Here is a 20,482-nt window from a genome sequence, read left to right on the forward strand (position 1 = left end):
AGTGTGCAAAGAAAATATCCCCCACACCATTACACCACCACCAGCCTGAACCATTGATACAAGGCAGGATGGATCCATGCTTTCATGTTTATGCCAAATTCTACCATATAAATGTCGCAGCTGAAATCGAGACTCATTAGACCAGGCAACGTTTTTCAAATCATCTATTTTCCAATTTTGGCGAGCCTATGAAAACTGTGTTAGCTGACAGGAGTGGCTCCCGGCGTGGTCTTCTGCTTCTGCAGCCCATCTGCGTCAAGGTTTGACATGTTTAGAGTGTGTTCAGAGATGGTGTTCTGCATACCTTGGTTGTAATGAGTGGTTATTTGAGTTACTGTTGCCTTTCTATCATCTCAAACCAGTCTGCCCATTCTCCTCTGACCTCTGACATCATCAAGGGATTTTTGCCCACACAACTGCCATTCGCTTGATATTTTTTTTTCTTTTTCAGACCATTCTCTGTAAACCCTAGAGATGGTTGTGTGTGAATATCCTAGTAGATCAGCAGTTTTTTAAATACTCAGACCAGCCCATCAAGCACCAACAACCATGCCACGTTCAGAGACACTTAAATCCTCTTTCTTCCCCATTCTGATGCCCGATTTGAACTTCAGCAAGTGATCTTCACCACGTCTAGATGCATAAATGCATTGAGTTACTGCCATGTGATTGGCTGATTAGCAATTTATGTTACCAAGCAATTGAACAGGTGTACCTAATGAAGTGACCAGTGTGTGTATACTTTTCCTTTATGTAGACCAAGGGTCTCCAAACTATGGCCCTCCAGTTGTTGAGAAACTGCAAGTCCCATGAGGCCTTGCAAGACTCTGCAAGTCACAGGCAAGACTTTCAGAGGCAGAGGCATGATGGGATCATTCCGATTTTTTTTATCACTAGGACGCAGTAGCTCCAGTCTGGTAGAACTTCACAAAACAAGGACTCCCCTCAGGAACAGTGGAAGAAACCAGCATTGGGAAATTCGCATGCATACAGTCCAATGAGAGTGCCAAACAATACCCAAGAGTCCAAGGTTTCTGATAATAAAATGGATTCATAGTAGAAAAAATCAAATGCATTTTGATGGCCAAACTGACTCCTTTTTCATCAGGGCTTAGGAATCTTGACTGTGCCTAAATAGACTCAGGTAATTAGCAGATACCAAATCTGCACTGTGATTTACTATTTGGAACAGTTTCAGGAGAGCAGGTTACACCAGTGTTAATGAATGAAGCAAAAGCTTTTTCTGTTATTAACTAATTTTATTAATAAATACCTTGGACTCTTGGATGTTTGTTTTGCCTTCCCATTAGATTGTGCAACAATATAGTGACACCGTCAGGTTAAAAAGAACTATCACAGGGACCATGCAATAGAAGAGCTCTTATACTCACCACAGTTGTGGTCATGTCTACTGCCCTCCAGCCATTTCAGTGCTGCAGTACCCAGTTGACTTCTTGGAATTTGTCACCTCTCAAAGCATTGGATGCATGTGTCTCCCCCCCCCCCCCGCTATGGTTTCATCCTCTTCATCCTCCTACATCACTTCTGCGTCATGTGGTCAAGTAGGAGCATTGCCAGAAGTGTCAAATGTTGAAGAGTCTAATGGATCGTCAGAGCTGTAAAGGAGAGAGAGTATGAGACAGGGGCAGCTGGAGAGGTGAGCATAAGTGCTTCACTTTGTGAATTTTCTTTTTAGCTTGTTTTAAAGAATTTTCATTAGTAAACTAGCCAATCTGATAATAAAGTAAAGTATTATAATTCCACCTGCTGTTCACCACATTCCCACTTTTACTCAACATTATCATGCCTTACTAAAAATTGGATAATGTCTTTGCCTGAAGAAGAATGACCAAATATTTGTAACTCAACAGATCAATTTTTAATAGATGCTAGATGGGCAATTTCACTAGAAACAGCCATCTACACACAACATGCTTACAACAGGCTGAACTTGTTTTTTTCTAGCCTATGTTAAGAGGACAAACTGGCAGGAGGAAGGTTGGTGTGAGTGATCCCCAAAAGACATAGGACAAAGACATTTTGTTTTCCTGTTAACTACAAGGGGAAACAAGTACCAGACCATGTCTGGACACATAGCACTAAGGAAAACCACATATATTTGTAAGTCCTGCTGGAAATGATACCATAAACGTTTTGCTAATTGCCCATTTGAATTACCTGGATGAATAGGAACTGTCTTTTTTTAAGTGAGATGTGCACCTCCTGCCTCCTACCTCATATGTGAATAGCTAAATAAATAAATACATATTTTGAAGTGTATACAGCTGTGTTCCCACACTTGTGTAAGCTCAGTAAAGGTGCAATGTGCAATGCTGCACTGCTTACGTGTATATATCACTTATAGTCCTAACGATATCCTTCTTCACTTGTAGCACATATGGAAATATACCTCACAAACAACATAAAATATGTCTGAACTCAATAAGTATAAAAATAAAGTCCAACAAATATTGTATTACTCAGTCCATCATAATGTGATATTAAATAATAAGACTCTTCTTGAGAGTGATTATAAAAGACCAAGATCCTAAAGGTTGTGCTTCTAAACTTCCCACACTAAAATGCCACCTCTCTGCTTACAGAACTCTCACCTCCAGATAGGTATCACATCGCATATACAGTATATGAAAAGCTACTTACATTCCACCAGAACTCCAATTCTGCTTCACCTCCAGACCACTAGGGACTCTGACTGTATTTCCCTTGGTTCTGGTTTATTGGGGTTATGGTACTTTTAAGGCTCTTATAGATTCATGCTGTTGCATTTGCCTTGCCCATGTAGGAAAAATATACCAATATTCCTCTTATAGTACAGTATGTTAAAACAATAGTAATTTATTAAAAACGATATTGTACTTACACTTTTAAAACTTTAAAACCACTTCACATACAGAGATCTCCAGTTTTTACTTCCATATGACATCACTTCTGGTCTGCGCCTGCTTCTGCTCACACCCTATGCATTACATCATGGTCACATGACATGGTCAGGGGATCATGTGACCCCGGCCGTGATGTAATGCATAGGGCATTAGCGGAAGCAGACGGGAAGTGATGTCATACGGAAGTAAAAAACGGAGATTTCTGTATTTGAATTGGTTTTAAAAGTAACTCTAGTTTCAGGAACACTATATTTTCTTTGGCGAGATCATAAAATAGATGTATGTTGCAAGCCATCACAATCTATGCATTTCACAGATATGCTCTGGTTTATTTAGCGCTAATGGGTTTTTGCAGGAATATGTAATGACAAAAAGTTAATAAACTTCAAAGTTTGCTATACTCACCAAAAAGAGGCCTGCAATATTGCAAAACAGCAATGAAAGCTGTTTGAAAGAACTATAAATAATTAAGTAGAAATAGAAGTGTCCTGTCCTAAATGGGTATCCAGGCAAAGTCTAGTGGTGATTTTTTTGAAAGAGAGCATACTGGCAGAAAACATTCTTAACAGGTGGTTAAAAGTCAATATGGCCGCTGCTAACAAATGTATAAATTACACATGCACTAAATGCAGTGGAACTAGTTGTCAGTGCCAACATTTAAGCAAGGTTCTGTTAAGATTTGACATCATTGATTCAGGTGCACGATAAGGTAAACATACAGTGGGGAAAATAATTACTTGATCCCGTTCAGATTTTGCAAGTTTGCTCACTTACAAAGAAATGAAGGGTCTATAATTATTATCATAGGTGTATTTTAAATGATGGAGACAGAATATCAACCAAAAATCCAGAAAAAACACATAATACAAATGTTATAAAGTGAGTTGCAGTTCAGTGAGTAAAATAAGTATTTGATCCCCTACCAACTAACAATAATTTTGGCTACCACAGACTGGCTATGTGCTCATGTGGTACAAAGATTAGTCCTGTCAATTTAAGAAGGTTTCTCAGCAAGAAGCTTGGTGAGAAGAAAACAACTGTTGGAGCGATTATTCGCAAATGGAAGAAATACCCATATAAAAAAAATATACATCAATCGCCCACGGTCTGGTGCTCCGTGCAAGATTTTGCCTCATGGGGTAAGGATGACTATGAGAAAAGTGAGGGTTCAGCCCAGAACTACACAGGAGTTGCTTGTGAATGATCTCAAGGCAGTTGGGAACACAGTCACCAAACCATTGGTAACACAATTGAAATCCTGCAGTACCTGCACGTTCTCCTTCCTCAAGAAGGCACATGTTCAAGTCCATCTGAAGTTTGCAATGAACATCTAAATGATTCAAAGAAGGATTGGGAGAAAGTGCTGTTGTCAGATGAGACCAAAATTGAGCTCTTTGGCATTAACTTGACTCACCGTGTTTGGAGGAAGAAAAATGTTGATTATGACCCTAAGAACACCATCCCTACAGTCAAGCACGGAGGTGGAAACATTAGGCTTTGGGACTGTTTCTCTGCTAAAGGTACAGGCCGATTTTGCCAGTTTGCCACATTGAGGGCCAATGAATGGGTCATGTACCTTCTTCCCTCAGACAGAACACTAAGGATGGGTCATAGATAGGTCTTCCAGCATGATAATGACCCAAAACAAAAGAGTGGCTCAAAAAGAAGCATATTAAGGTCATGGTGTGGCCTAGCCAGTCTCCAGAACTTAATCCTATTGAAAATTTATGGAGGGAGATGGAACTTTGAGTTGCCAAGCGACAGCCAGGAAACCTTAAGGATTTAGAGAAGATCTGTAAAGAAGAGTGGATCAAAATCCCTCCTGAGATGTGTGCAAACCTGTTAACCAACTACAAGCAATGTCTTACCTCTGTGCTTGCCAACAAGGGTTTCTCCACCAAGTACTAAGTCATGTTTTTCTTGGGGATCAAATACTTATTTTACTCACTGAGCTGCAACTCAATTTAAAACATTTGTATCGTGGTTTTTTCTGGAGTTTTGGTTGATATTCTGTCTCTATCATTTAAAATACACGTATGACAAATTTATAGACCCTTCATTTCTTTGTACAGTGGGGATCGAAAGTTTGGGCACCCCAGCTAAAAATTTGTATTAATGTGCATAAAGAAGCCAAGGAAAGATGGAAAAATCTCCAAAAGGCATCAAATTACAGATTAGACATTCTTATAATATGTCAACAAAAGTTAGATTTTATTTCCATCATTTACACTTTCAAAATAACAGAAAACAAAAAAATGGTGTCTGCAAAAGTTTGGGCACCCTACAGAATTTATAGCATGCACTGCCCCCTTTGCCAAGCTGAGACCTGCCAGTGTCATGGATTGTTCTCAATTATCATCTGGGAAGACCAGGTGATGTCAATCTCAAAGGTTTTAAAAGCCCAGACTCATCTGACCTTTCCCCAACAATCAGCACCATGGGTTCTTCTAAGCAGTTGTCTAGAAAACTGAAAATAGTTGACGCTCACAAAGCTGGAGAAGGCTATAAGAAGATAGCAAAGCATTTTCAGATGTCAATATCCTCTGTTCGGAATGTAATTAAGAAATGGCAGTCATCAGGAACAGTGGAAGTTAAAGCAAGATCTGGAAGACCAAGAAAAATATCAGACAGAACAGCTCGCAGGATTGTGAGAAAAACAATTCAAAACCCACGTTTGACTGCACGATCCCTCCAGAAAGATCTGGCAGACACTGGAGTTGTGGTACACTATTCCACTATAAAGAGATACTTGTACAAATATGGTCTTCATGGAAGAGTCATCAGAAGAAAACCTCTTCTACGTCCTCACCACAAAAATCATCGTTTGAACTTTGCAAATGAACATATAGACAAGCCTGATGCATTTTGGAAACAAGTTCTGTGCACCGATGAAGTTAAAATTGAACTTTTTGGCCGGAATGAGCAAAGGTACGTTTGGAGAAGAAGGGGCACAGAATTTAATATAAAAGAACCTCCGTCCAACTGTTAAGCATGGGGTTGGATCAATCATGCTTTGGGGTTGTGTTGCAGCCAGTGGCACAGGGAACATCTCACGAGTAGAAGGAAAAATGGATTCAATAAAATTTCAGCAAATTTTGGATGGTAACTTGATGCCATCTGTGAAAAAGCTGAAGTTAAAGAGAGGATGGCTTCTACAAATGGATAATGATCCTAAACACACCTCGAAATCCATGGGGGATTACATCAAGAGGCGTAAACTGAAGGTTTTGCCATGGCCTTCACAATCTTCTGACCTCAACATAATTGAAAATCTATGGATAGACCTTAAAAGAGCAGTGTGTGACAGACAGCCCAGAAATCTCAAAGAACTGGAAGACTTTTGTAAGGAAGAATGGGCAAAGATACCTCAAACAAGAATTGAAAAACTCTTGGCTGGCTACAAAAAGCGTTTACAAGCTGTGATACTTGCCAAAGGAGGCAGTACAAGATATTAACTCTGCAGGGTGCCCAAACTTTTGCAGACGCCATTTTTTTGTTTTCGGTTATTTTGAAAGTGTAAATGATGGAAATAAAATCTAACTTTTGTTGACATATTATAAGAATGTCTAATCTGTAATTTGATGCCTTTTGGAGATTTTTCCATCTTTTCTTGGCTTCTTTATGCACATTAATACAAATTTTTAGCTGGGGTGCCCAAACTTTCGATCCCCACTGTAAGTGGACAAACTTACAAAATCTGCAGGGGATCAAATACTTAATTTCCCCACTGTACATTCACCTGTAATCCTGCAAATAACACACTTCCTATCTTTCGATGGCTATGATCTCCACTGTATCTATGGACAGAGTCATGTTTGCCAACCAGGCTGCACTTTAAAAATGTCTTCCTTTTTTCATGTCCATTACATGGGGGGTAGGGGAGCGGAAATATGAGTAGTTTACAGAAGGAAGATAACAGGAAGTAACGGGGACACTGCATTTATGGGAAGGAACAGGTTTTTTTTCCTACTTGCTGAAAATGTTCTTAGAGAAGTAGGAAAAGAAAACTAATGCAAGCCCCACATCTAAAGACTGTTAAGCAACAATGTATTACATTTTGGATCTTGGATTTATTCTTTAACATACAAACATACAAAATGTTTGTAGGGGTTTGATTTGTCATGTAAACTTTATTAAACACATGTCCAACTCATAATGGTTTGAAGATCATCAAACAATATTGGTTGTACAGATCGCCTTACAAAATGCATCTAATGTTTATTTTTGTTGGTAGATGTTCAGATTCAGGGTCAGGGAGGTGAAGTGAAATTTCCTAACAAAAGTGCCTAGGCCAATATTATGTAGAAAGCCAAAGAAAATAACCTACAAACAAAAAAGCTAGCTTAGAGCTGTCACCAGCAGAGAAAGGTGTAGCAGAAACATCAATTGTTCTTGCATTAAAAACATATGGGGCTTGCATAAAACGAACGGAGATTAGTGCTGTCACCCACATTGGCTATAATCCACCAATGCATTTCTAGTGTGGATCATTAGGACTTTCAAGAGATCTAAATTTCCAAATGAGGAAAGTTAGAATACATTACTTGTTTCTGTTTATTCCATCTTTCCTGTTTAAAAAAGGCAGAAACATAGCTGGATTTCTGGAGCTTCAGAGACCAATATTTATTTTAATGCTAATCCAAATGAAGGCAACACTTGTAACTGCCAACATACACTCAGCTAAACTGTTTGTATGACCCAAAACAAAGAAAAATTAAAGAATAGATTATTCTTGGCAGGTTAAACTGTTGGGTGTGTAAAAACTTGGTAGGTGACCAATACATCAATCCTTTAAAAATATTAATATTTCCACTTATTAGATACATTTCTAATGACTACATAATCATTCCGAAGTTTATGGGATTTCCAAGTCATATTTAAAGAGGTATTAAACCAAAAAATAAAAAAATAAAAATGCTTTGTATTGCAGCTTACGAACCTTGAATGCGGTGGCTGCATTAGTTCTCTTTTTTCAAGATTTTTTTCTTTCTTTTTTTTTTTATCTTGGTGATTTGGCCAGTAACACATTTCCTGTCTTAAGGTGTCTCCACTCTGGATGCAGGAACAACACAGATACCCTTGGACAACAGCATTGTCAGTCCTGGGAGAGGGTGGTTTTAGATACATTAGCAGGTTTAGATGGATTTGACTAACAAATTAAAAGTGAATAACAAACTGTTACAGTGACAGTCATTTTTTTATTTTGGGATAAAGGTTTTACAAAAATGAATAAAAGCTGTACACTGTAATCACCACTGTCAGTGGTAAATGGTTTATCTCAAACACTTAACTGCCATTTGTACTAGACAGCTTGGTCTGTTACAGGAAGATGAAACATTGCAGACTTACTGGCTGGATCACCAGGTGAAAATAAAGGCAAAAAAGCCCAATTAATGAAAACTAATGCAGCCACCACATGTAAGAATTAGTAAGGTGCAAAATATAAATATTTTTGGTTTTGGGTTTAATACTGCTTTAGGGAACAATTGCATGCAACACGTTAAAGCACTCTACCCAGCACTCTACCCATGTATTTGGTGTGCTGCTATACCAATAAAAAGGAGTGTGCCTTGGCATGGCAATGTGGCTTCAACATGTATTTGCAAATGTATGCAACAAAAACTTCTGTAGTAGTTGAAACAGTTTTGTTAGTAGTGTTTTTTAATTTGTTTATTTTTTTTGCTGGCTATCTTGAAACTGTGCTTAAATTAATTTACGTTCTGCCCTACCCAAATATAAAGATATAGATATACCTTTAAAGTATCTCAGGTATATAAAATGGCCGCAAGCTGGAAGGTAAAACAGCTCTCATATATGCACGTCATCTTAGTACTGTAGTGAGCTGCTTGCCTAGAGTTCAGCTTTGAACATATATGCATTTAACTGAATATTTAGCAGTTTTCCTGGAGTTCTGCTTTAACAAGAAACAAAAGATGGTGGAAAAAGGTTTTCAAAGGGGCCAGGAGAAATAGATATAAAATACTGGTCTCCCAAGCTTGTTCATAAATCAGTTCAAAAATAGTCTGTTACAGTAATTGTAAAGGTTTTTTTTTTTAAATAACACGCATGTTATACTTACCTGCTCTGTGGTTTTGCACAGAGTGGCTTCTATCGTCCTCTTCTGGGATTCCCAGCCAGGGCTCTGGGCTCCCCCTTTTCTCCATGTGCCACCATAGGAAGCCATTTCCTATGATGTGACATATGCGGGCCTGCTACCAAGCCACATTGTGTGTGTCTATTGTCACATACAGCACGGCTTGGCCCTGCCCCCCCTCCCTTGTCCCTGGATTTGATTGACAGCAGCAGGAGGCAATGGCTTCAAGTGCTCTCACTGAGTCCATTAAAGAGGGAGAAAGAGAGCAGTGCTGCTGCTTTCGATCATATCATTGGATCAAGATGCACATAGGTTTTTTATTTAATGCAGAGAATGCATTAAAGTAAACAACCTAAAACTTATGCAACCATTTTAAAGTTCAAAATAGCTATGTTTATTATATAAGTGTTAAAAGCCAAGTTAAAACTACTACATCACACTGTGGCAACATCTGAGTTTTCTGCAGCATCCCCCCCCCTTCCCCCCGTACTGAGTTACAAAGTACAGAAACAGCAAAACATATATACTGCCCATTTTAGAAAATATTGAAAAGACTCATAATGGAGGCAAATCTGCCAAAAAAGGTGATGTAGTTGCTTTTAGCTTGGCTTTTTAGCCTATTCTTAATAAAAATGTGTTTTTTTCACAATTGCGGAGCTATTTTGATATATTTTGTGGATGACCCTAGGAGACTAGCATTATTTTTTTTATTTCTCTTGCCAGAATCAAAATATGTAACTCTAACTGAATAATTTGCTAAAGCATTGTGTATCGTGATTCGTTTTAAATGTTTTCACCTTTTTCCATCCTTTCCTACATCTCAGTGTTTCTGATCTCCTAAACCCTTTTTTCCTGTTGGTGACAGCAGTAGACAATGCCTATGCATTATAGTTTCCACCAGTTATAGTTTCCACCAGTTATTATTTTAGTGAAAGATGCAAGTGTAATAAGATTAAAAAATATTTTTGAGATGACTTTAAAGAACCTATATAAAGGCAAGTGGACAACTAAGACTAATAATGATGTTTGGCTACTGGAAAACACATTGACCTAAGAAGGCCACTCAAAGCTCTGAAAGCCTCCATCCCCAGAACAGAAACTATTAAACTCATCACGCTGGCCCCTCCCGGCCCTTTAAGGGGTTTTTGATGCCGGGAGGCGGGGTGGGGTTTAGGGTCATGTGGCTGGTCATTGGCTTTCATGGCAGTCACATGATCAGAAAGGTCACAATCACATGGAGAGATCAGGACCTTTCCATGGAACACCAACACATGCTGGAAATATGCGGTCGCGGCATCAAGGCCCAGCCGTTGAGAGGCAGCATATTTGCGTACTGTTAGTGTGAAGAGGTTAAGATTCTGAGAAAAAAATTTTTTCTCCACCTAAGCCATGACCCCTGGAACACATTGCAATGGGGTTAATTTACTAAAGGTAAATATACTGTGCACTGCAAGTTCAGTTGCTTTATATCCAAAGGAAAGCTCTGAAATGAGGCAAAGCTCTGTTGATTTCTTTCATCCAATCATGTGAAGGCAAAAATGCTGTTTTATTTAATTTTCCATGCATGATCCCCTCAGATCTAGAGCAACTGCACTTTCAGTACACAATCTATTTGCCTTTAGTAAACCAAACCCTGTAGTGGTTATTAACTAAAATTGAAGAGTGCAAAGTCCTGTGCAGCTCTGCATAGAAACCAATCAGTTTTCAGGTTTTATTGCCAAAGCTTAAATAAACAAACTGAAATTAGAAGCTGATTGGCAACCATGCACAGCTACACCAAATTCTGATTGCACCAGTTTTAGTAAATCTACCCCTACGTGTTTGTGAGAAACCTAAAAATACATAAATAACTAATTCTACTCACTTCAGAAACCATTTATACACTAATAATCTCTCATACCCCCAGAAGCCATATAGACAATATTTTGTACCTGTGTTCAATAACTAATAATTCCTTCTACCAGCAATCAGGTATACTGTATATAACTTATCACCCCCTAATCCCCAAAAAAGAATATGAATACCATGTTTCTAGGAATCCATTTTCTGATTAAGCTTCAACCCAACAAGACAAAGGCAAGGAAGCATTTCAGAAGTAGAATTAAGTTATTTTCAATGAAACAACTCATTCCCAAGCTGCAGAATATGTTGTAGTATGATAGAGTAGCAAGGCTGAGCCATTTCTGAAATTACATCATCACCTTAGTTCTGGAGCAAGGTGGCATCCATGCCAATTTTAACCTGCCTACCTCCAAGACTGATCTGGTACAGAAAAAAAAATGGATGGGAATCTGTCCTCTTCCATGTAGGCAGATTGGGCAGTCAGGTGTAAAGGGACAGTAGAGCCCGTTTACACTTGGCTGCCCATAGAGCAGAGTGGGCTCGGTCCTTGTCTGCTCTGCAGAAACTGAGCGGACACTGATGCCTCATCAGCCCGCTCTACTTTGATCAGCAGGGGATTTGTGAGCAATTCCCCTGCTGTTCGGGACAGAGTCTGCCCTGTTTGAAAGAGGCCTAACAATAATGATAACTTTAATAGCGCACAGTGTTGCAAAGCAAATGGTGGACAAATATATTTTGCAGGAACAACTGAATTTTAGACATTGTAGACATTATTTTAATGTTACCTATTATGTAGTTTAGTCTCTTTCTTGGTAATCTATATTTTTCCCAGAACAACTCTGTTTGCAAGGTAATTGTTTCAAGGCATGAGTTCTTCTGAAGAGCTGAGATTGCACAATATTGCACAAGAATTGTTGTACATAAAGTTAACCAATCAACTTCCAGAAAAAAAAAGTGAAAAATGTTCTTTTTACAGACCATGCTTGGTTGACATATGGAGTTGCTGCATTATGTTAAAACTAAAAAAAAGTCCAAATTACAAGGGAAATCAGGATATAGACCTTATACTGAGTCACTTGACCTTCAGTCAGATTTAATCTATCCATTTAGCTACCTTTTAAACACCATAGCTATTGTGTTTTTGCTTCCAAACCACCTATGACATGACATGTTATATTCAAAACTGACCTAATATTAGTATACGGGTACATTGTTTGCAAAGTAAGGTGTTAGAGATGTGGGACTGTAGTATTCACCATTAAAGTGTTACTAAACCCACAACAGTAAAATCAGTCTGTATATGCAGTAAAGCAGGCTTGTTATACTTACTGTGTAACCTAAGGGGTTAATTCTCTGCATTGTGTAAAAAGCATGTTTGATCCTCACTTCTCTTATCCTCCCCTTCTTCTACTGTCTCCAATATAACTCCTGATAAATCAGAGGCTTGGAGGCAAGCTGCACATGCTCAGATTTTCTTTTTTATCTTGGGAAAGTACATGTAATCAGCACAGGGCCAATCAGCACTGTAAAGACAGAGGGTCAAGAGTCCTTCAGCCTCATAGGGGTGAATGAAAACTCCTCCCACAAGCTTTAACTGGTGCTCTGCTAGACACTGATAGAAGTCACAAGACTGCTCTAACTGCTGATGAGAAAAGGTATTTAGCAGTTTATATTTACTAAAATAATTGCAATTCCATGTTCTGTGTACTGTGGGAGACCAGATATAGTGGATGCAGGGCCCTGGGTTTAGTAACAATTTAAAGTGTAAATAAAGCTGAAACCTTTTTATTCGTTTTGGATAGAATGTGAAAGAAGCTTTGTCGTGTAGAAGAAGAGGTGGTTTGCAAGAAAGATTTCACTAACATTTTAGACTAAAAAGAAGGGTTCAACAAATATACCATACAGCATCCCAACTATACTGCAATATAAACTAGGGTTTCTAATAATGGGGTATAGATACACTTTAAAGAGTATTTTTTTCATTCTCACTCTCTCTGTTGGATCTTTGTCCATTTTATATATTGGAGAATGCAATAGTTTGAATTGGAACACACATAGTTGGTTGGAAACCAGTACAACTCCCAGGTAGACATTATGGGATTAAGATCTCACTGTTGCAGTTTCAAAGGCAGATAAGAAGTCAGGGCCTAATTCAGTCCCCCATGTTTCACCTATGACTGGGCAGAGTGGACCTTTAATAAGTTTAAACGGACCTTTATTTACTAATGTTCTTGCACATTAATCAAGAGTGTCAATTTGCCATGGGATCTGGACTGTGCGAATCGTAAAGTAGGAAGCAAACGTATCCCGGAAGACTTCACCACATCTGCTGCCCCAGCTTCCTGTCCTTTGGACCCCTTCCATACTGTGGCCTAAGGAATCCTCCAAAAGGAAGTCATGATGCTGCCTGATGAAATTATGTAAGAAAAATAATCCTGAGGTGTTTCTAATAGATGCCAGCATCCCTAAAATGCAGATTTGTATTGGAGAAAGATCCCCCTTGTTGGGACGTTAAAGGCATCACGAGGATGAATAAAAGTTACGTCAATCTTTATTGAACATAGATGTGTTAAAACGTATTAGCGATAAAACATTAAACAGGTGGTAACTTGAAGGTAAATACAGTAATACTATACAAAGTTATATCAACATTACAGAGTTCCTAAGCAGCATCGAACGCGTTTCAGAGTAAGTCTACTCCTTCTTCAGGGTCTAGACTCTGTATAAAAATAGTATAGCCTCTAGAAGCTGAAACATAGATATTAGAATCATACATCAATTCTATCAACAGTTGTATACGGCATTATTATATGGACATCAAAAATACAATACTCACATATTACAGTAAGGACCAGACAGAAAAAAGAAAATTTCCACCACATTAAAAGCATTTGGTGCATAGCCAGGTTTGCATATTCTCCCCAGACCACATCCAGACAAGCACTGACCAGGCCAGGGCCCCTCAAGAAGGCACTGAGGCCTTCATATAATAATGCAGTATATAACTGCTGACAGAATTGCTGTATGATTCTAATATCTATGTTTCAGCTTCTAGAGGCCATACTATTTTTGTAACCCTGAAGAAGAAGTAGACTTACTCTGAAACGCGTCGGATGCTATTTAGGAACTCTGTTACGTTGATATAACTTTGTATGGTATTAATGTACTTACCTTCAAGTTACCGCCTGTTTAATGTTTTATGGCTAATAAGTTTTAACACATCTATGTTCAATAAAGATTGATGTAACTTTTATTCATCCTCGTGATGCCTTTAAAGTCCCTGATGAAATTATGTAAGGTACATTCTTTTTTAGCAGCAGTGATTGCAAACTGATCGATGTGTGCAATAAATGTCACTTTTGGGGCAGGATGCCGAAACACATTACCACCACTCTTTGTGTCCTGAAGGTCCATGAAGGCTATAATTGAATTCTCTTCTCTCTAAATTCAGTGAACATCTGGAATAGGGTCTTAATATGTGTTCACAGAGAGTGAAGGCCTCACCCCTACAAACACATTGGCAGTACAGGTTCAGAAGATCCTAGCAAAGGACAATTCTTTGGAAAGTCAAGTCCATTGCCATGCAGCATCAGTCCAAACTTAGAGTGAATCATGTGAATAATAATAAAATATTAAAAAAAAAAGTGCAAAAAATATATAAAAAAGTGTCCAAAAAACACACATATAATGTCCATATTCCCAAATTCCTTAGTGCTCCAACCAGAAAAAAAATCTTTCTCCTTTTAATATGTGCTTCCACCATCCACCAGTGCTGTAACCAACATAAACCGCACTCACCAGATATTGGTGAATTACACGCCTTTTAGGACTTTTAGGGATCCTATACCCCCTCTACAGCCTCCAGGACTCCATTCCACCATATAGGGCTTAAGGTTCTTCTTCCAATCAAAGGCATGTAATAGACGAATATCTGGTGAGTGCGGTTTAAGTTGGTTACAGCACTGGTAGATGGTGGAAGCACATATTAAAAGGAGAAAGATTTTTTTCTGGTTGGAGCACTAAGGAACTTGGGAATAAGGACATTATATGTGTGATTTTTGGACACTTTTATTTATATATTTTTTATATTTTTTGCACTTTTATTTATTTATTTTTTTATATTTTTTTATTATTATTAACATGATTTATTGGTTGATATTTATTTTTGTGGGTTTTGATTTGCGCTGTTTATATTGTTTTATATTATTTGGTGTATTACACTAGTGTACAGCAGCAGCTCATATTTTTTGGGGGGTGTGTTTCTTCTGTGGCGCTGGAGTTTGTAATTTATACAAACTTAGAGTGAGCACATTTGTTGGAATCTGAGATGCCCCCATAGGACTCAATGTCTATGTAGGTAAATTAATAATTCAGCCACCGCTAGCAAAACAAAATTAAAATAAAAAACTTTTTTAATAAAAGTACTTGCTACCACTAGCTATAGGCTTAAAGTAGTATCGCATTTTCTTTAAAAATTGCTCTCCTTTAATATGACCAATAATCATATTTGTTTTCAAATACTGCTTTTTTTAAATGTTGATTTGATTTTTGTGATATACAAAAGTACACAGATAAAGAAAATTTTTTTAATACAAAAAAAAACTATTTATAAAACAATGGCTAATCAGACAAAACATATATTCACTCTCATAGATACATTTCAAAATCTCAATATTAGTATATCCATAAGATTACAAGCTTGTAGATTACATATATATACTTTGTGGTAAATGTGGTAGTCAGTGAATGAAGAACCTTTATGACATCTCCACTGCTCCATTTTATGGTGCAGCTCTTTCTCCTTACTTCCAGTCAGGGAGCATACATACAAATATTTCCCCTATTCCTGGTGGCAGGACTACATGTGTTATAATGCATTGCATGTACAATTCTAATGTACATACCCTATGAAGAATCAAAGAGTTTATAGTGGTCCCTTCTTCCTAATTTTACCATAGCAAATGTTTTGCTTGCTATAATTATGCTAACAACCTTTTTTTTTTTAATAAACTTTATGGCACATAGTTGTACATTTCATTCCTCTTTAGATGTATCTGTGTTCCAAGTAAGTAATTGCCTTCACTGTCAAAGTCATTCTTCCTTTTAAATCCTCTGTTTGTTACTCGGTGTGAAATCCCTTGCAGATTTTTTTCTTTTACCATTTATCAAGTGAACTCAGGCAGTGTTTTAGAAGTATTGTTCCTGCAGTTCATTGTGAAAGCTAATATTTCATCCTAATGTTCAGCAAAGAATTCATGCTCATCTCCCAGATAAATTGTACTGCTGCAGGCTTCATATGAGCTGCTAGGCTCAGGTTGCCTCCAGGTTCGGTGAGGACAGAGAAAGTGCAGAGAGACACTGGTTTTGAGAACAGCGCTGGATTGAGATCAGGCAAAGGTCAGGGGTGGACTGACAACTCATGGGGCCCCCGGGCAATATGGGATCATGGGGCCCCTGTGTCCTTGCCCAGACTCAAAAAGCCTATGAAAAGGGTACCAGGGGCATCTCATAGGGCCCCCTACTGACCCTGGGCCCTCAGGCAGTGCCTGAGTTTCCAAATGGTCAGTCCGCCCCTGGCTAAGGTACATATTGGGGATGGGGAATCTCTTTTGGCCATAGTTCTATAGTTCTCTTGTGGATCACAGGATTGCACTTAGTTCCACACTCTTGTGACGCAGCTTCACACAACAGAATAAAGCCTGCTGTGGGTTTATGTCATAGAGCTGGTCCAGGCTCTTTCGGGATCCTGACAATATTGTCAGGATCTACCCAGATCCTTGACTGGCAGTTGTCTCAGGCTGCCAATGAAAGCCTAAGTCAGCTGCTCCCATGTCCTCCACAACCTGGAACTCCAATGAGAATTGGAGGGGCACAGCAGAAATCCAGTGACTGGCACTGTGACACTGGAACTCAGAGTCAGCCTATTTACGATGTGCTTTAGTCCCTCGCTAATAGTTTCTAATCTGACATACAACCGAACCTCTAAGCCTATGATCCCAATGTGGCTACCAGAAGCCGCTGGCTCTACTCTATGCTGGTTATTGAGCCCTAAGCTAAAACTAGCTATAGGATCCCAGATCAGAAGGGGCAGAGTTAACTAGAATAACAGGAGCTGCAAATAAACTATATTGAAATTAACAGGTTCACCTACCAATCTACTGGAAGGTGATCACTACACATACAGTAGCACAGACCTAGCTATCTGGCACTGTGCATGTGAAATAATAGGACAGAGCAGAGATACTCTGTATGTTACAAGAATTTAGATATACACTCAGCAGCTGTAGTTAAACTATTAAATCATAGGAATACTTGCACAATAGTCTCTTTTGGTCATGGATTTAGCAGCATAGACAAGACATATGGCTGAGACTCTCTCTCTCTCCACACCCTTCCTTCTGGGGTTTCAAAGCCAAAAACCAAGGGCACAAAGTGCACATGGTGCATAAAATATTTACAGGCATTTACAAATTCAGGCAGTAGGTGGCAGTAGATCCCCACACACATAAGCTGCCATTGATGACATCCATCTTAAAATGCCAACTGACTGGTTTTAATGTTTGGTACCTTCTGAATTACTAACCTAGAACATGTATGCATCAATTAAAGTAAGACTCCTGATTTGAATATGTGATCCAAGTCGGAGACTTAGAAAGTGCAGAAGCTATTGGACAAACATGAAAGCCATTCTACTAGCATTTTCAAAAAGGAATTCACAATTGGCAGTCCTACTATTTCCAACATAACATGGGTTCTATAAAAGGTTAATCATCCCCAGATTAGCATCATGTTATTGAATACAGGTGATGCAAGTCAACACATTTTTGCTCAGGGAAGATGCTGTATGTGTTAACCGAAAGTGTAAAATTTGGGTGTAAAAGTCAGATCAGGTTTTCATTAGAGCACAAGTACGTATCTCAAGTCAGAATTTGTCTCAATAAATATTTAGGGCAAACACTCATGCCAGAAGTACTAAAACCTTTGTATATCTTGGACCTAAAAACTATATTAAATATGTGTTTTTACTGCAACACCTACCCAAGAGATCGTTTCCTAATTAATATATATCCAGTCTTGGCAGTAACTGCTATATCTGCTGACCAGTTGTGGCACACTCTAGCAGTAGTTCCTATAGACTTCTTCCCGTAACTATACTTATAGCATATTAATCTGTGCTCTGGCAAGAACCAGAGTGGAAAATAATGTATCTGCCACACCCTTCTGCAGAACTGCTCACAGCCGAAGAAACAGAAACAGCATGGAAATATCAGAATCACAATATTATATCTGATATAAAGTCTGTATTTAATACGCTATGGTACAGCTTTCCAGAAACATAGTAATAGCATAACCTCTTTTTTATTATTTGCTAGTAACCCAGAGCAGAGCAGGATACCACCACCACAGATACAGTTACTTTTGTATCATTCAACATGCATTATATTAGATCAAAACCAGATAGATAGATATAGATAGATGGATAGATAGATAGATAGATAGATAGATAGATAGATAGATAGATACACTATATTGCCAGAAGTATTGGAACGCCTGCCTTTACACGCATATGAACGTTAATAGCATCTCAGGCTTAGTCCGTAGGGCTCAATATTGAGTTAGCCCACCCTTTGCATCTATAACAGCTTCAACTCTTCTGGGAAGGCTGTCCACAAGGTTTAGGAGTGTGTCTATGGGAATGTTAGACCATTCTTCCAGAGGCACATTTGTGAGGTCAAGCACTGATGTTGGACGAGAAGGCCTGGCTCACAGTCTCCGCTCTAATTCATCCCACATGTGTTATATCGGGTTGATGTCAAGACTGTGTGCAGGCCAGTCAAGTTCCTCCTCCCCAAACCCGCTCATCTATGTCTTTATGGACCTTGCTTTGTGCACTGGTGTGCAGTTATGTTGGAACAGGAAGGGGCCATACCCAAACTGTTCCCACAAAGTTGGGAGCATGAAATTGTCCAAAATGTCTTGGTATGCTGACGCCTTAGGAATTCCCTTTACTGGAACTAAGGGGTCAAGCCTAACCCCTGAAAAACAACCCCACAACATAACCCCCCCACCAAACTTTACACTTGGCACAATGCAGTCAGGCAAGTACCATTCTCCTGGCAACCGCCAAACCCAGACACGTCCATCAGATTGCCAGACAGAGAAGCGTGATTCGTCACTCCAGAGAACATGTCTCCACTGCTCTAGTGTCCAGTGGGTGTGTGCTTTACACCACTGCATCCAACGCTTTGCATTGCACGTGATGTAAGGCTTGGATGCAGCTGCTTGGTCACGGAAACCCATTCCATGAAACTCTCTACGCATATGTTGTGCTAATCACAAAGTTTGAAGGTCTTTACTCTGCAGACAGTTGGTGACTTCTGCGCACTGTGCGCTTCAGCATGTGCTGACCCCGCTCTGTCATTTTACATGGGCTACTACTATATAGCTGAGTTGCTGTTGTTCCCAGTTACTTCCCTTTGTTATAACACCACTAACTGTTAATCGTGGAGTATTTAGTAGGAAGGAAATTTCATGGATGGGCTATTTGAACAGGTGGCAACCTATCACGGTACCACACTTGAATTCACTGAGCTCCTGAGAGCGACTCTTTCTTTCACAAATATTTGTAGAAGGTGCTTGATTTTATACACCTGTGGCCATGGAGGTGATTGGAACACCTGAATCCAATGATTTGGAGGGGTATCCAAATACTTTTGGCAATATAGTGTAGATAGATATATCCTGTGCTGAGTGTACAGTCAATACAAGTGATATAGATTGTGTCTTAATCATTTAAAGGTTTAAAATATCATTAAGCCCTAGGCATAATAATTTTTCCATTTAACAAAACATTAGGACATTAGTATGAATTACTGCTAGTTTTTTTTCACATTTTCATTACCCATGCCTGAGAATTTACACCTGGGAGTGCGCATGTGTGGATGGCTCCAGGGAGCCCCTACAAGGCAATGGAGGGAACATCAAGCACACAAATACTAAGCATATGGAAATACCTTTTTTTACAAAGTGAGTTTGATAACCCTTTAAAAATAGAATTCAAGAATATAATTTCAGCTAAAATATAAATATGCTGCCTAATTGAGAAACAAATGTGTAGTAATATGAATGGGGGATCCACCACAATGGACAGCCCGCAAATGAAGAACAAAAAACCCATATACTACTTTTGGTGTAAGTGCAGTGCAACTCATTGGGGTTGCTTTACTAAAGGCAAAACGACTGTGCACTTTGTAAGTGCAGTTGCACTAATTTTCCATAGTAAATGTAACGTGGTAAACCTTCACATTGTAAAGAGGTGCAAGGAAAATTTAAAAAAAAGGATTTTTGCTTGCACATGATGAGATGACGGAAATCAACAGAGCGTTACCACATTTACTAAGCTCTGGGGAAAATGAGTGCAACTGCTCTTGCAAAGTGCACAGTCTATTTGCCATTAGTAAATCCACCCCATTATGTTTTAGTGAGGCAATTTAGCCCCTAAGGAGCCATTGATACACATGGGCCAATCTGCTTAATTTCTTTCGTTTCTGCTTGTTAAGAAGCGTTCATACTTACAAATAGAAAAATTCTGTGGGAAATGCTATAGCTAAAATGTGTGTGAAAAGTTTGGGCAAGTAGCTTA

At 38.8% G+C, this 20,482-nt stretch overlaps 1 long non-coding RNA gene across 1 annotated transcript in view; it reads left to right on the forward strand.

The window, feature by feature from the left end:
• The first annotated feature begins 1,386 nt into the window (after positions 1-1,386).
• LOC149469632 (uncharacterized) overlaps positions 1,387-20,482 on the forward strand; it is a 32,366-nt gene continuing 13,270 nt past the window's right edge. The window contains exon 1 of the long non-coding RNA XR_016311550.1: positions 1,387-1,657. This is a non-coding gene — a long non-coding RNA (uncharacterized LOC149469632). The remainder of the gene's footprint in view (positions 1,658-20,482) is intronic.

The sequence above is a fragment of the Staurois parvus genome, unplaced genomic scaffold, assembly GCF_062004578.1.
Source record: "Staurois parvus isolate SC_StPar_1 unplaced genomic scaffold, SC_StPar_1.0 ptg000066l, whole genome shotgun sequence".
In the NCBI taxonomy this organism is placed as follows: Eukaryota; Metazoa; Chordata; class Amphibia; order Anura; family Ranidae; genus Staurois; species Staurois parvus.